The sequence below is a fragment of the Bos indicus genome, chromosome 23, assembly GCF_029378745.1.
Source record: "Bos indicus isolate NIAB-ARS_2022 breed Sahiwal x Tharparkar chromosome 23, NIAB-ARS_B.indTharparkar_mat_pri_1.0, whole genome shotgun sequence".
NCBI lineage: Eukaryota > Metazoa > Chordata > Mammalia > Artiodactyla > Bovidae > Bos > Bos indicus.
Window position 1 is genome coordinate 54211560 of NC_091782.1, and position 12744 is coordinate 54224303.

At 47.7% G+C, this 12744-nt stretch overlaps 1 protein-coding gene across 2 annotated transcripts in view; it reads left to right on the forward strand.

The window, feature by feature from the left end:
• The window catches only part of EXOC2 (exocyst complex component 2), a 131611-nt gene extending 122935 nt beyond the window's left edge, over positions 1–8676 (forward strand). Inside the window, exons 29-30 of one of the 2 annotated variants that reach the window (XR_011563573.1) lie at positions 15–1709; positions 2107–8676. The gene's annotated coding sequence lies outside the window, so the exon portion shown is untranslated. Of the gene's footprint in view, positions 1–14 lie in introns of both variants that reach the window. The other variant, XM_070778503.1, reaches the window with a different exon arrangement.
• Positions 8677–12744: the final 4068 nt, after the last annotated feature.

Here is a 12744-nt window from a genome sequence, read left to right on the forward strand (position 1 = left end):
CTCCCCCCTGCCAGGCCCCTGGGAGCCAGACGAAGAGCGTCGGCCTCGGAGCCGCACAGCACCCGAGGACAGTGGCGGTGATGCAGAGACTCAGCGTGTCCAGTTCTGAGTGGAGCGTGGGCACACACGAACTCCAGACTCAAAGCCGGGCTCACGGAGGAGGCAGCTCCTGGAGAAGACCTGCTTGGGCTGTGGAAGAGAATTTAGTAGTTGAGGAGGTCACTGGATGCAGTGGCGTTAGGAGGAAGCCAAGAGGTAGAGCAGGACGTGGAGCAACCTTACAAAGAGGGAAAAAGGTGCTGAGCAGTGAGGTGCGCAGAGGCCCTTGCTTTTGGCATGGCCACAGCTGCACGTTGGCCTGGCCTTCTGCGCTAGGAGAGTCCCGGAAACAGTCTGGGTTTGCAAAACCGTGGCATCCGTGAAAGTGCATTCCAGAAACGACCCCCGTCATCGAAGACAAGCGTCACTGCCGTGGGGGTGGTACCCGAGTCAGTCCCGCCCCATCCTGCAGCCGGTTTTCTTGAAGGTGAACTGAAGAGATTGCCTTTTACTCTGACATGGTTTCAGAGAATGCTGCCTCTGTCCTGCTCACGTGCTTACGGGCTCGGCCGGTGGTTGTATGAGGGTCAAAACGTGTCTCCACCAGCTTTTAATGAAGACAAGTTTCCTAAAATACATAGAGTTGAGTGTCTCTCATGTATTAATACTCGTGTGAAGTAGCTGTCCCTAGTCAGTCCTCTGGCAGGACTGGGGCAGAGCTTTTCATGCAAGTGTCCACGCTGCTGTGGCCCTGATACCACACAGGCTCCTGCGTTCACTGTTGAGGAGAAGGAAGCCCCGGCTCCACTGTGGTGGGTTGGTGGTGGGGGGAAGCTGCCTCTTTCTTAACAGCCTTTGTGGACTGCTGGGCTTTATCCCCATCTGGGGAGTTCCCGTAGCACAAGCTCTTGACTCTCGGGCTCAGTTCTGCAGTGAACCAGGCTACATCTTTGTTCTCATGCCGCCAACTAAGGATCGAAGTTTGACCCATCAGTTTCCACTCACCCATACTCTTGGCAGCTTTTAAACTCCTGTGTGTTTATTTAACTGTGGTTTTAACTCTGTCTATGTAATTACATCTGTGTTGTGTGCAGAAGGTGGACTGTGCGTGCACTGGGCGTGAATGGTGTGTGCACACACTGCTGTGTCATTTTCGTAGGGTTTGGTTAGAGGTAAGGTTAATGTGTGGTTTCAATCTGCCGTCTGTAACTGAAAGTTCAGGTTAACTTTTTGTTTTTTTGTTTTGTTTGATCGTAACACCAAACTGCTTACATGTGCGTGCTTCGTATTTGTCACTCACAGACATGAGTATTTATGGCAACTTTTAAAAATTGAAAAAGGAGCCATGAACCTCCTGTTTTGACGACCCCATTCCCCATGCCAGGAGCTGCTGGTACCAAGTCAGACTGAGTGTGCAGAGCATACCTTTTATCCCATAATCAGAAATACATCTCACAATACAACGACGAATTCTTGCTAAAAAGTGAGACTTGAAGTCTGGGTCTGTCTACCTCATAATCCACAGGAAATACAGGGGAGTGAAGAGCATGCCGTGGATGATGAGCAGAATTGCTGCGGTCGGCCTCGACCGTGGGCTCAGCCCAGGCCCCCGCAGTAGAAGGGGGGAGCATGAAGATTGGTGGATTCTCAGAGAGCGTTTACACTGCACGGTAAGTTGCAATGGCATACCTAAAAAGTGTACATACTTCCGTTAAAACATGCTTTATTGCTAAGCAGTGCTGACCGAGCACCACCCAAGCCCCAGTGAGTCACGGTCTTTCTGCTGGTGGAGGGTCTCGTCTCTGTGTTGATGGCTGCCAGTTCTCAGGGTGGTGGTCGCCAAAAGTCGTAGTGGCTGTGGCCGTTCCTTAAGATGAGTCGGTGAACTTTGCCTCGTGGATTGACTGCCTCTCACCAGTGACCTCTCTGCAGCAGCAGTGCTGTTTGGTGGGATTTTACCCATAGTAGAGCTTCTTTGAAAATTGGAGTCCAGCCTTTCAAACTCTGCCACTGTTTTAGCTTTTAAGCTTTGTAGAATATCCTAAACCTTTGTTATAATTTCCACAGTCTTCACAGCATCTTCACCAGGAGTAAATTCTGTCTCAAGCAACCGCTTCCTTCGCTTATCCATGGGAAGCAGCTCCTCCTCTGTTCAGACTTCATCCTGAGGTCCATGCGCTTCAGTCCCATCTTCAGGCTCCGTGTGTGACTGCAGTCCTCCTGCTGTTCCAGTACACTCACTGCTGCTTCCTCCACTGAAGTCTTTTATTCCTTTTTTTTTTTTTAAATTGACGAGTATTTCTTTACAGAATTTTGTGGGTTTTTGTCATACATGAACAAGAATCTTGAGCCCTGAGAAGCCACCCCTGAGGGCTGGGATCCACTTCCTGCAGCTCCTGTTACTGTGGACGTTCTGACCTCTTTGCACAGATCACAAACGTCCTTGGCAGCATCTGAAATGCCGACTCCTCTCCAGGAGGTTGCCCAGATCCATCGAAGAACTGCTGTCTATGGCAGCTATAGCCTTGTGAGATGGGTTTCTTAAATGACAGGACTTGAAAGTCAGGGCTCCGTGGGCTGCAGGTTGGCTGTGTTAGCAGGTGTGAAACAGCTCGAGCCTCATCATCCGTCAGAGCTCTTGGTCAGTGAGCAGTAATTGGGAAAGAATCTTGTTTTCTGAGCAGTAGGTCTCAACAGTGGGCTTAAAATAGTAAAAAAAAAAAAAAAAAGAAAGAAAGAAAGAGTTAGTTGCTCAGTCATGTCTGACTCTTTGTGACCCCATGGACTGTAGCCCACCAGGCTCCTCTGTCCATGGAATTCTCTAGGCAAGATTACTGGAGTGGGTTGCTATTTCCTTCTCCAAAGGATTTTCATGACCCAAGGATCAAACCTGGGTCTCCTGCAAGATTCTCTACCATCTGAGTCACCAGGAAATTTTTTAAAATAGTAAACTATGCAGTAAATTGCTGTCATCCCAACTTTGTTGTTCATTTACAGAGCACAGGCAAAGTAGATTTAACACGATTCTTAAGGGCCCCAGGATTTTCAGATGGTAGATGAGCACTGGCCTCACTTGGTCACCAGCTGCCAGAGCTGCTACCAAGAGCGTCAGTCTCCCTTGCAAGCTTGGACGCTGGCATGGGCCTCTCTGAGCACCAGAGTCCTGGATGGCACTCCTTCCGCTGGACGATGGGCCTCTCTGAGCACCAGAGTCCTGGATGGCACTCCTTCTGCTGGCGTGGGCCTCTCTGAGCACCAGAGTCCCGGATGGCACTCCTTCCGCTGGACAATGGCTGGTGGCACCGTGGCTGCCGTGGCTCCGTCCTCTTGGCACCTGCCTGCGCTTTGGCACCAGCGCCTCACAGAGCACTCCTGTCCCAGAGGCAGCAGCTTCCCAGCAGCCCCGCGAGCCAGCCTCTGGTCTCACGCTGCTCTCCGGCAGCCTCCTCACCTGCCTTGGCCTCACAGTGAAGGGAGCTGGGCCTTGCTCTGGATCACACGTCAGCTGAAGGGGATGACGCGGCTGGTCGTTCTTCTCTCCACTTTCTCCGTATCAGCAGTGAGGCTGTTTCACTTCCTTGTCACCTGTGTGTTCAGGAGGGCAGCGCTCTTCATTTCCTTTAAGGACTTTTCATTTGCTGTTACGGCTTGGCTCGCTGGCACAAGGGGCCTCTCGCCTTTCACTAAGGTTAAAGTGAGAGACATCCATATATCATCCTCTTTACTTCTGACACAGTTGAAACTTTCCATAGTAAAATTTTAAACAGGAAAGACATGCAAAGATAGCCACTGAGTAGCCCGGCTCAGTTATACTAAAGTGTAATCAGTTGGAAAAGACCCTGATGCTGAGAAACATTGAGGGCAGGAAGAGAAGAGGGTGACAGAGGATGAGATGGTTGGATGGCATCACTGACTTGATGGACATGAGTTTGAGCAAACTCCGGGAGTTGGTGATGGACAGGGAGGCCTGGTGTGCTGCGGTCCATGGGGTTGCAAAGAGTTGGACACGACTGAGCGACTGAACAACAATAATCAGTAGAGCTAGTAGAGGTGACTGACGGGAACCCTTTTGTGATTGAAAAGAGATGTCTGGAGGGTGAGCGGGCGTCAGGCCCAGCGAGGGGCCGTGAGGCCCTGTGAGCACCACCACTTGCCTGCATGCACTGCCAAACAAGAAGGTGTGGCTGAGGCTCTTGGTTAAGGCACGTTGTCCTGGGTCATGTCCTGAGGGATCGGAGCTGAAGTCTCGCCTCAGCATAAGGAGGGCGCTGATGACTGCTGCCATGGCACCAGCCACAGATTCCAACAGGTGGAGCAGTCCTTCCTGCCAAATTGCTGTGGGTGTATTCTGAAAGTAACTCTCAGAAAAAGATGACCTCTATGAAAGGAGACAAATTTACATAGAAAAAAACAGGTATTTCCCTTATGCATCCTAGGAGTATTAGTGTTTTGAAGTTGCTCAGTCGTGCCTGACTCTTTGCAACCCCATGGATGGTAGCCTGCACCAAGCTCCTCTGTCCATGGGATTTTCAAGGCAAGAGTACTGGAGTGGGTTGCCATTTCCTTCTCCAGGGAATCTTCCCAACCCAGGGATTGAACCCAGGTCTCTCACATTGTAGACAGATGCTATTACCGTCAGAGTAAAGCTTAGTCTTTCAAAAGGTAGGGTTCTAATTCTCCTTGCTGGGTAAAATCCTCTCGGATAACTCTTGGGGTTGACAACCAAGAACTCTGGCCATCGTCCATAAGGCAACCACCTGAAGGCCCTGAGGAGTGGACGGAGCAGGTGGCATCCACTCGACGATCATAGTGCCTGGAGCAGTTCCTGCTTCTGTGGCCTGTAGCTGGGAACCAGATGCAGTTGGCACGGTGAGGAGGGTGGCCAGGGGCTCCAGGGGGGACTGATGTGTTTCTGCTTTTAGAAGATTGTGTCCAGAAAAGCACCCCTACTGGAGAGAGAGGAGGGATTTTAGGAAAGAAGGAGCCAGAGACAAGACCCCCAAATTCTACCTAACTTTCTGGCCAACACCCCTGAACACCTGAGAAGTAGAGCAGTTGAGCTAAAGACCAAGATACAGCCTGAGATTAAAGCTACAGGCAAGAAACTCGCACAGACTCTCTGCATGTAAGTCTAACCAACCAGCTGCAGTTGGTTGCTGATCAGATTATTAGCGATTTATCTCCAGGAGTTGGTGAAGGACAGGGAAGCTGGTGTGCTGCAGTCCATGGGGTCGCAAAGAGTCGGACACAACTGAGCAACTGAACTGATCTAGAATTAAAACCCCCAAATCACCTAACACATGAACAAGGAAAATGGAGGACATTTTCAAGAGAACAGAAAAATCAACTGAGACTGACGTCTACAGGTCCCTGGGTTTAATCTAAAATGTAGGATAAAGAAGAAAATATTTGGGATAAAGTATTAGATGTTGTCAGATAGTGTGACATGTGTAACTGGACTTCTAGAAGGATAACAGAGAGAGGCAAAAGGATCAAGAGCAAATCCAGTAGCAGCAGCAGAGAAACAAGCTGTCTCAGACAAACAACCTCTGGATTCACTCTGGCCTCACTTCAGAAACCACAGACCCAGAAAAGTGAGATGACTATGTCTGAGGTCAACCGGAATTCTACATCAAGGAAAATACTCTTCCAGAATGAAGGCAAAATACATTTTCAGATAAAACTCTGAGGACGTGTTGCCAGCAGAACTCGACCAAAAGGAATGCTAAAGGAAGTTCTTCAAACTGAGAGGAAGGGACATCTGATGAGGCCTCAGGTCCTCAGCAGTGGACGGAGGGCATCTGGGATGGTGGATACATCTCAGTATTTGTACAGATACCTGCATGCATCGCATAACTACATCTCAGGAAATGCAAAGTTGTTTTTTTTTTTTGCTTTTCTGTTAAGACTTTTAATACATATGACATACACATATCTGATTGTTTAGAGTAAAAATGAACAATTTTTTCATGTGGGTTTATAGAATTTGAAGATGTAACGAGAGAACAAGGTATGGACAGACAGTTGCAAGGTTTCTGCAAGTTGCATGAAATATATATTGACTGCAAATGGACTGCAAAGGGGATGCACTGCAATCCCACAGCAATCACTAAAACAGTTATATAGAGGAGTACAGCTGAAAAGCAATAGAAAAACTGAAAACTTCAGTTACAGTTGAAGTAATATGTTGTACTCTAGTATGTAAAATGTCTGAAAGAATAGAAAGCAAACAATAGAGTGGTTTACCCAAACAAAACCACAGCAATGGTTTCATTAAACATTAAAAGGCTAAACATGTCAATTAAAAGCACAAAAAGGATGTCAAATGGATATTAAGCAACATAAACCCAAATTACGCTAAATACAGAAGATTCACTTTATATTTAAAGACACAGAAAAAAGACGTACTTTATAATTAAAACCACAGATAGGTTGAAAGTGAAGTGAAAGTTGCTCAGTCGTGTCCGACTCTTTGCGATCCCATGGCCTACACAGTCCATGGAATTCTCTAGGCCAGAATACTGGAGTGGATAGCCTTTCCCTTCTCCAGGGGATCTTCCTAACCCAGGGATCAAACCCAGGTCTCCTGCATTGTAGGCGGATTCTTTACCAGCTGAGGCACCAGGGAAGCCTAGATCGAAAGTAACTGGATGGAAAAAGTACACCATGCAAACAGTTAAGCATAAAGAAGGCTGAAGTGGCTCTACTAATATGAGATAAAGTGGATTTCAAGACGAAAATGTCACAAGCGACAAAGAAGGACTTTTCATAATTATAATTCAAAAAGATGATTCTGCATGTGTCTGACCTAAGAACAAATAGAGCATTGAAATACATGAAGAAAAAATGAGAAAGGGAGGAATGGGCAATTCTGATATTACCATATTTGGAGAGTTTTAAACTCCTTAGCAATTGATAAAACTGGACAAAAAAAAAAAAAAAATCAGGAAAGATGTAGGTTCTGAGTAATACCACCACCTATCTTAATCTGAGTGCATTCATGAAACTCTACATTCAGCACCTGTAGGATACACGCTGTTAAGGTCCATAGAACATTCGCCAGGACAGACGGAGCTTACACGGGGCTGCAGACAGACCTAACACACGACATATGTACATCGCATGGAGAATTCAAGTCAATAAACTGTGTCAACTTTTATTAGAAGTCAATAAAATAAAGCTGAATATTCCAAAGTTAACACACTTCCAAATATTTGGAACCTAACCCAAGGAGGAAATCACCAGAGAATTTAGAAAATACTTTGAAATGGAAAGGAACTGAATGAAAACAGAAAATTGGGGGGATGCAGCTAAGGGAGTGCTTAGAGGAGGGTTGCGGGCTTTAAAGGCTCGTTTTAGGTGGGAGGTGGTGGTGGGTAGACGCTCTCCACGCCCATGGTTGGGAAGAGCAGAGGAAGCCCACATGAGTGGGCAAAGGATGGCATGGGAGGCTCTGGGTGGCCCCTCTGTCCAGCCTCCGCTTCAGCTCTGCAGCAGCCGGGATGTGCTTCAACTCTCGATGCATCTGTTGACTCATCTGTAGCAAGTGGTCAGGCTCAGACGACACACGCAGTGCTCTAGGTTGCTAGGTGCTTCCGAGGCAGAAAAGCAACAGAAGTGGGGTTGTAACCGTAGGCAAGTGCTGGCAGTTGCTCAGTAAGGATGCCAAATAAATGAAGCCTCAGAGTACAACTCCGTCTCCAGGCTGCAAGATCGGCTGGCGTGTTCTCTCAGTACTCAGATGTTTCTCAGGGGCACAGACGTGGCACAAGTAGTTCTGCCTCAAGCACCAGACGGTTGGCTTCCCTGCCAGTGACTTCCCTGCCAGTGACCTTGTTCTCAGTCAGTGCAAACCAGAGGCAGGAGATCCAAGCAGATTTCTATTTGACTTGCTCCTGAGGCCCTTGGAAAATCACTGTCTTTGTTCTTTGGGTCTATTTCCCCTTATAAGTTGCCTGCATGATTTTTAAGATTTAATCAGATACTGAGCAAAGTCAAAATTTTCTGCCTCAAAATAAATTCTGGTAAGACAGGTACAAGGAGCATCTCTGATTTTTCCCCAGCTCTCATTAAAGGAGGTTCTTTCTCAAAGTTACTGGATTCCTGCAATAGCAGTTTAGAATATGGTTTAATGTTCAGAAGGAAGCACACCTCACTGGATCTTACAGTTGAATAAACCGCCCTTCTGAGTAGTACCAGACCAGCTCCCAAGAGGCTGCTCCAACAGCTGCCCCAGCAGCTTCTCTGGGCTGTGGGAGGCAGTGGGCTCCCTGGGGCTGACCTTGTCCCACTGAATTGGGAGGTACAGCCAGAACGGTATCTGATAAGCACAGTATTTGGAACAAAACACCTCCAGTTTGCCAACTGGCAGCATTAACATACTTTTTGGCAAAAATGTCAGAGAAGCAACACTCATAAATTTAATCAAAAAGAAGCACGAAACAAGCACGTCTAAGGGACAGTCCACAAAGTGTGGCACTAACCGCCTCGGGACGCAGAGCCACGGAAGACGACCAGGCGCTGTCCCAGGCTGGAGGCACGACAGTCCCCTGAGACGGGAAAAGGACCTCCATGGACACTTGGTGATGCTGGAATAAGATCGGCAGATGCATTAATAATAAATCTTTCCAATGTGGATTTCCTGGTTTGGGTCATTGTTCAGTGACTAATATATGGAGAAGTTGGGTGAAGAGAAGGAATATGTGAATCCTTCATACTATTTTTTGAAACTTTTTATGTCTTAAATTATTTTAAAATGAAAAATTGCCCTCTTTTAAAAGAAAAATACAGAAAACTTTCAAATCAGTGTATGTTGGTGAGGAATTAAACAGTGGAATTAATTTGAGGGAAAGCGAAGTATAAAAAAGTAAATAGAAAATGTGAACACGAAAGTAAAAATATTTTTAAACTAATTAAAACAATATCACAATGTTTTCAGATAAACTAGAACCTCAGATTAGAACAATAACAAATTCCATGTACATGGTATTTTTAAATATGTTATTTCTGGATCCTAAGCGGGCTTCCCTGACGGCCCACCAGGTAAAGAATCCGCCTGCAGTGCAGGAGACAGGAAATGCAGGTTCAATTCCAGGGTCAGGAAGATCCCCTGGAGGAGGGCATGGCAGCCCACTCCAGTATTCTTGCCTGGAGAATCCCAAAGACAGAGGAGCCTGGCAGGCTACAGTCCACAGGGTCGCAAAGAGTCAGACATGACTGAATGCCTAGACACACACAGGTCCTAAAAGATAAAGATTCATAAAGATTGAAAGCAAAAGAATGCCAGGCCAGGGAAAAAAATAAAACAGTATGCCAGGAAAATATTGATGAAGGCGGTAGTGCTAATTTGATATCAAATAGAGGAGACTTTAATGCAAAATGTGCTCAGGAATAAAAATTGTTACTATGTAATGGTAAAAGTAATAATTCTCCAGGAAGATAAAATAGTTCTAAACTTAGGGTACACTTAATGATATGATCTCAAGAAATATAATTTAAAAACTGCTGAAATCCACAGTCAGATTGGTAGGTTTGTTTTTTTTTAAAAAAAAAACACATTCTTCTTAGTATTTCATGGATTAAGAAGGCAAAATAATTATAAAATTTAAAGAAAACTTGAAAAGCACAATTAGCAATCTGGCGGAAGTTTATAGAAGCCTACTATCATTAGAGAATTAATCATATAGCAGCCATAAAGCAAGTGTCAAGAAATAACAATCAGCATCACGTTCCCTAACCACAAGAAAACTGTATTAGAAATTAGTGATGAGAAGGGAACTTAAAAAAAAACGTACACGTGTGAATTTTAGACCCGATTTCTGAAGAACACATTGGTCAAAGAAACCATCGCAAAAATTAGAAAAAATAGCTGAATAGTAATTTCACACCAAAATGTGAGACGCAGCTAAAGAAAAACTCCAAGAGGAAGAGATGTTGAAAATGAGCTAAGCGTCGAACTCAAAGGTAATAAGGAAAGGCGATCCCAAAAGAAACGGGTTCGACAGGGGCGGTCGGCTGCGAATGCTGGACAGAGGCAGGCCCGAAGGTGGGCGGCGTGAGGAGCGGCGGAGATGGAGCCAGATGGAGGGGAAATGGGAAACGCAAGCTGCCTCTCAAAAACAAGGTGGCTCTGTGCTCAAACAGGACCCCTGGCCCCGCCGACGGTCAGCGGGCCGCGCAGGCCCGCACGGAACCTCCGCCGTCAGAGGAGAGGGCGGTGGGGCGACGCGGGGGTGGGGGGATGGCCCCGGGGCGGGCCCGGGCTGCTCAGCTCAGAGCGCGGAGCCCGCGCGGGAGCCGGGGCCGAGGTGCCGCCCGCAAGACCGGCCTGCGGAGACGGCGCCTGCGGGCTCCTCTCGGAGCCTCGGAAAACTGCCGTGTGTCGAAGGACGGAGCCGTCTTCGCCTGCTGGTGACGCGAGAGAGGTGTGCGTCCCGCACTGGCCCCTTCTCCGGCCCCACCGGGGCCCAGCCGCTCGCCCAGCTCCTGACACCGGCACGGACAGGGCCCAGGCGCGGAAACCCCAGGCCGCAAGGCCTGCGCGCCGCCCCCCAGACCCTGCACCCCGGCCAGGCCCCATGATCAGGGGGCCCTTCCCCCGTCAGGCTCGTCTGACTTACCAGCTTTCATCCTCATCGCGCCCAGCGGCCCAACGTTTCTGTTTGGGTTTGAAGAAGCTGGATGTACCTACTCAGGACCCCCAGGGCTGTGAGAACGAGAAGGCACGGAGGGACGGATCCCATTGGCCAGGAAGACCGGCGGGTCCAGGACAGAACTCCTGGGTCAGGGGTCAGGGCGCGTGCAGGAGGCACCAGGGGTCCCAGTGGACACAGAGGCTCTGGAAGAGGTCACACTGAAGTCCACTTTTTAGAAGAAGTGTTCAGACCTGGTGCCTTAGCTGACTCACGTCCTGGAAAGTCGGGGGTCCCTGCTCTGACCACTTGTGCTGTTTACAAACACCGGTGCCCAGTCCTCCCCCTACCTCGCGCCTCTCCCTGCCAGATCTCGCTCCATTAAATCCAGGGCTGTGAACCCAAAAGGCTCTAGCCAGGCTTCCGGTGGCTCTTCCAAGGTGGCTCAGATGGTAAAGGGTCTGCCTGCAATGCGGTAGACCTGTGTTCAATCCCTGGGTTGGGAAGTTCCCCTGGAGAAGGAAATGGCAACCCGCCAGTACTCTTACCTGGAAAATTCCATGGACAGAAGAGCCTGGTAGGCTACAGTCCAGTTCCAGTTTAGTCCAATTCAGTCGCTCAGTCCTGTCTGACTCTTTGTGACCCCATGAACCGCAGCATGCCAGGCCTCCCTGTCCATCACCAACTCCCGGAGTTCACTCAAACTCACGTCCATCATGTCGGTGATGCCATCCAGCCATCTCATCCTCTGTCGTCCCCTTCTCCTCCTGCCCCCAATCCCTCCCAGCATCAGAGTCTTTTCCAATGAGTCAACTCTTCCCATGAGGTGGCCAAAGTACTGGAGTTTCAGCTTCAGCATCATTCCTTCCAAAGAAATCCCAGGGCTGGTCTCCTTTAGGATGGACTGGTTGGATCTCCTTGCAGTCCAAGGGACTCTCAAGAGTCTTCTCCAACACCACAGTTCAAAAGCATCAATTCTTCGGCACTCAGCTTTCTTCACAGTCCAACTCTCATATCCATACATGACCACTGGAAAAACCATAGCCTTGACGAGACGAACCTTTGTTGATAAAGTGATGTCTCTGCTTTTGAATATGCTATCTAGGTTGGTCATAACTTTCCTTCCAAGAAGTAAGCGTCTTTTAATTTCATGGCTGCAGTCACCATCTGCAGTGATTTTGGAGCCCCCAAAAATAAAGTCTGACACTGTTTCCACTGTTTCCCCATTTATTTCCCATGAAGTGATGGGACTGGATGCCGTGATCTTCGTTTTCTGAATGTTGAGCTTTAAGCCAACTTTTTCACTCTTTCACATTCATCAAGAGGCTTTTTAGTTCCTCTTCACTTTCTGCCATAAGGGTGGTGTCATCTGCATATCTGAGGTTATTGATATTTCTCCTGGCAATCTTGATTCCAGCTTGTGCTTCTTCCAGCCCAGCGTTTCTCATGATGTACTCTGCATATAAGTTAAATAAGCAGGGTGACAATGTACAAAATGACTTACTCCTTTCCCTATTTGGAACCAGTCTGTTGTTCCATGTTCAGTTCTAACTGTTGCTTCCTGACCTGCATACAGGTTTCTCAAGAGGCGGGTCACGTGGTCTGGTATTCCCATCTCTTGCAGAATTTTCCAGTTTATTGTGATCCACACAGTCAAAGGCTTTGGCATAGTCAATAAAGCAGAAATAGATGTTTTTCTGGAACTCTCTTGCCTTTTTGATGATCCAGTGGATGTTGGCAATTTGATCTCTGGTTCCTCTGCCTTTTCTAAAACCAGCTTGAACATCAGGAAGTTCACAGTTCAAGTATTGCTGAAGCCTGGCTTGGAGAATTTTGAGCATTACTTTGCTAGCGTGTGAGATGAGTGCAATTGTGCAGTAGTCTGAGCATTCTTTGGCATTGCCTTTCTTTGGGACTGGAATGAAAACTGACCTTTTCCAGTCCTGTGGCCACTGCTGAGTTTTCCAAATTTGCTGACATATTGAGTGCAGCACTTTCACAGCATCATCTTTCAGGATTTGAAATAGCTCAACTGGAATTCCATCACCTCCACTAGCTTTGTTTGTAGTGATGC